This window comes from Furipterus horrens, unplaced genomic scaffold, assembly GCF_987537825.1.
Source record: "Furipterus horrens unplaced genomic scaffold, mFurHor1.1.pri manual_scaffold_3, whole genome shotgun sequence".
Classification (NCBI taxonomy): domain Eukaryota; kingdom Metazoa; phylum Chordata; class Mammalia; order Chiroptera; family Furipteridae; genus Furipterus; species Furipterus horrens.
The window spans coordinates 109,644,479-109,649,042 of NW_028327173.1; positions in this window are offsets into that span (position 1 = coordinate 109,644,479).

Genomic DNA, 4,564 nt, shown 5'->3' on the forward strand with positions numbered 1-4,564 from the left:
ATGGCAAAATATATTCCAAGTAATGAAAAACAAAGGCCTACAACCAACAATACTCTACCCAGCAAGGCTCTCATTCAAAATGGAAGGTGAAAAAAGGAGTTTCCAAGACAAAAGAAGGCTAAAAGAATACATCTCCACCAAACCAGTATTGCAAGAGATGCTAAAGGGTCTGCTTTAAGAAGATGAAGAAACAGAGAGAGACAGAGAGGAACACGAGTACAAAGGGGGAAAATGACAATGAATAAGTACTGAAAGAAAGAAGGAACTTCTACCATTTGCAACAACATGATTGGAACTAGAGAGAATTATGCTTAGCGAAATAAGCCAGGCAACAAAAGAAAATTACCTTATGCTATCACCTGTTACAGGAAACTAATGAACAACACAAACAAATGAGCAAAATTGAACCAGAGGTATGTAAACAAGGAATAAACTAACAGTAACAAAGGGGGAGATGGGAGGGAGAGAAGTGGTAAGAAGGGGAAGGGTCTAGTCAAAGAACATGTATAAATGACCCATGGACATGGACAACTGGGTGGAGACTGAATATGGAAGAAGGGGGGGCAGGGTGCAGGGAAGCAAGAGGGGGAGAAAAGTGAGACAAGTGTAATGGAAAAACAAAGAAACAGAAAAATTTTTAGTGGGGGGGAAAAAATAAAAATATAAAGAATAGAAATGCAAGTTCAGTGAATATTAGAAGGACAAGGATTTTCCTTCACACTGTATATATTTTCTCCTTATCTGATCCCTCCAGAATTTGGCATTCTAAAGAAGTAAGTAATCACCTAAGTTTCTTTGCATCAAACTAATAAGACCAGTTGTTAATAACGATTTTTTTGACTAAGACTTTGACTGGAGTGTCATGCCTAAAGGAGACATGCTTGGGCTTTGGTTGTTACCAAAAAGCCCTGAGCAACTGGGACTGACTTTCAAAGGTAATAAAAGTCCACGAGATAAAAGGCCTGGTACCTTGGATGGATGAGCGGTCCATAGCAGTCTTTCCAGGGAAGGAATGAAGGTTGTTTTCCTGAAAGATGGCTAGAAGGGACCTTAAGGCACAATGGAAAACCAAGAGGACCTGGAAAAGACAGGTGTTTACAGGCAAGGCTGAATGCCAGGTATGTGGCTCAGCTTCTGTGCCCTGAAGGGCAGACTGAAGGTCACCCTAAATGTTCCTTGCGTAAGTTCCAGCAAAGCAGAACTAAAGATCATAAGTGATCATTTGCTGCTCTTGTTGTGTTTATGCAAATGAACAGGATAAATTAAAAATGAACTTAATGCAGTCCCTTTAATGACAAGGAGGGTAATCTTAGGGAGAAAAATCACGATTCAAGGAAGATCACAATGCCCAGTGGTAGACTATGAAGTAGGGCATCTAACCGTCTTTAACGTTTCTTTTCATTTAAAATTTGTTTTCATTTGAAAGCTAAACTATGTCTGTGGCATTATCAAAGACGTTTAATTTACAGGCAAGAAGAATGTCAAATGCCTTGCAACTGGATGTCTTTCCGATAAGACAGTCCTACAGATTTAGAGACTTGTATGTGGGTTATGTTACATAAATTAACATGTGTTTTCTGTTTTCAAAGGGCATAAGACTACGATCTCATTACCTGAGTGATTGTCTGTACGTATAGGCCTCACTTAATCCTGTCTGCATTGCTGCCTCCTGAGACTCAATGGTTTGGCTGAACTAAGTGGCTGGGTTGGTGAAGAACGGGGTGGTCTGTGGGCTTCACTTTAAAACTGGTTTCTCTTTTCTATCTTAATGCCTTGGACAGAAAGAGCCCAGAGGCCTGAGAGGGGGGAAACCTAAAATATTTCCCTCAGTCCAAACTAAGTATAATGGGCAAAAGGGTTTTGGACAGGTGAGATGTACCTGGCATACCTTCCTCCAAAGAAACCCTTCTTTTCCCTAATGTGGGACATTGAAAAATTAATACCTGTCTTTTGTCATCTAGTGGTTACGGATTGAATGATGTCCTTTAACCCTGTTGCCCCCAGAATACAACAAGGATGCCAGCCTGTTAAACCAAGCATGCCGTTGTCCAGAGACAGCCAACCAACCTGGAGTCTGCACGATCCTTCCCCTTGTGGGAAGGCCACCCTCCCCTCCACACCCCCACTCTTATTAGGGATTTCTTGACCCAAGGGTAGGTAGGACAACGACCATGTCCAGCTTGAAGCAGCTAGAGGAGCTCGAGACCTTCGTCCATTGTCCTTTATAAGATTGTAAAGGGTCTTAAGTCTGAGAGGGAGGGATTGTTATTTTTTATTGTTAAAATATTTAACTAATTAATTAATTATTTTTTAAAAAAAGAAGAAGAATATATGAAAGGGTGAGGCAGGAGAGTTTGTATGGATGACCCATGGGCATGGACTTGGGGAGGGGATTGTTGGGGAAGGGGGGTGCTGGGCGGAGGGGAGCAAAGGGGAAAAAATTGGAACTATTGTAACAATATAATCAATAAAATATACTTTAAAAAAAAAGTAACCAACGGATCAAAAATACAAAACTTTCCAAATACCAAAAGAAATTTCAAAGAGCAAAGAAAACTCATCAAATAAAAAAACATAGCAAGTACAAATAAAGTACACATTAGAATTATAAGATTATATGACAGAGTTAAATTCAAATGAATAAATATAAATGTGCTATTTTAAAGATTTTCAATTTGGCTAACAAAGCAGGATACAATGCTATGTTGTAGAGAAGAGAGGTGCCTAACATAAAGTGCTTCAGAAAGACCAGTTGTTGGCAAACTACAGCCCATGGGCCAAACGTGATCTATTACATGTTTGTATGGCTCATAAGCTAAAAGTAGTCTCTGTGTTTTTAAGTGGTTGTAAAAACTCAAAGAATAACATGTCATGACATGTAAAAATTATATAAAATCCAAATTTCAGTGTCCATAAATAAAGTTTAACTGGAATACAACCCACCTCATTCATTCATGTATTGATTTTGTCTGCCTTTGTGCTACAAAAGCAGAGTTACGTAGTTGAAACAGAGACCACTTGCTCTGCAAAGAATCAGGGATATGATACCAATCTAGGTTCTCTAAACACACACATACACACACACGGGGTTCACAGGGAAATTCTACCAAACCTTCAAAGACCCAAATAGTAGCAATGCTTCATAAATTGTTCTAGAGCACTAAAAATTAGGGAAAGCTTACTAAACCTTTTATGGAGCAAGTATAACATTGATACCTAAACCTGATAAAAAATAGTATTTTTTAAAAAAAGAAAATGGCAGATGAAAGTCACTTGAAGGTATTACTGCCAAAGTTTTAAATATTAGGAAACAAAATTCAATACCGCACTAAGAAAATTGTACACTTTGATCAAATGCTATCTATTCTATGCACACACACACACACACACACACACACAAAATCCTCAAAACGGATCAGGGTTCTAATGTAAAAATTGAAACCATGCAAAAACATGTGTGACTTCCTCTCTAGTACATGTTATCTTCTGATGTGTGCAACAAAACAAAACAAAAAACACAAGATGGATAAACCAGAGACTTACTTATAAGGCTGGTTATGTATAGGGAGGGTGAAAACAGAATGGAAAGGAGTAGGGTTGGAAATGGGGTAGAAGGAATGGGGAAGTGATAGATCTCTTGAGTGATACCTTTTGGTGTAGTTCTGAGTTTTAGAACCATGCTACTGCTATACAGACTGAAAAATAAATATATTGAATAATACCAAGGGGCAAAACAAAAAATGGAATACAAACAGAAACAAATAAATCTAACTGTTCAAATGAATAACATAATCACACTGAAAATAGTGGAGAACTGACCCAACCAACTTTTGAATACATTTTTTGGACAATACATTATACCTTTAGGGTAAGGACAAAACACAGTGTAAATAAATATTTAACCATGGTTAGTAGTTTGTTTGTTTGTTTTCCCACAGAAGTATGGGTCAGCAATTCTGAGACTATTTTCTTTATATTCAAGGATTGAGTAAATAAGTAAATATACGTAATGGCAAATCAATGTCAGGAAAAATAATTACGAATATAAAAATGGAGTGTGGTGGATGGCTAAAGTAAAGCCCTGTGCTGTTGAGTTGTAACAGGAAGTTTTTATGATTGACTTAATAAAGGTTTTTAGTATATACAGATAGACAAATAGGTAAAGATGTATTATACACACGCACATTTCCTAATTTTGTCTATTGAGAAGTCTGAGATGCAATGATACCCCAGCCTACCCAGTACTCAAATCTTGGTTTCTAAACACAATTTTTCACTAAAAAGATCAAAACTGCAAAAGATGATCCTAGAAAATTTTATGCCAGAAAATGAGAAAGTGCTCAAGGAATGATGAGGAAGGCCATATGAGCCAGTTTGACAAATCCAGAAAAATTTGAGCATCAAAATAAATAATAGTGAAGGATTATAACCTTTTCTTTTCCTGTACATAAAACTCTGTAATGTAGTCACTAGGAGTTATAATTCCTGAAGGCTAAAATGTGACTCCCTCTAGTAAATGCAGATGCATTTTTAACAGTTCACAGCTTGAAAAAGACTTGACTCC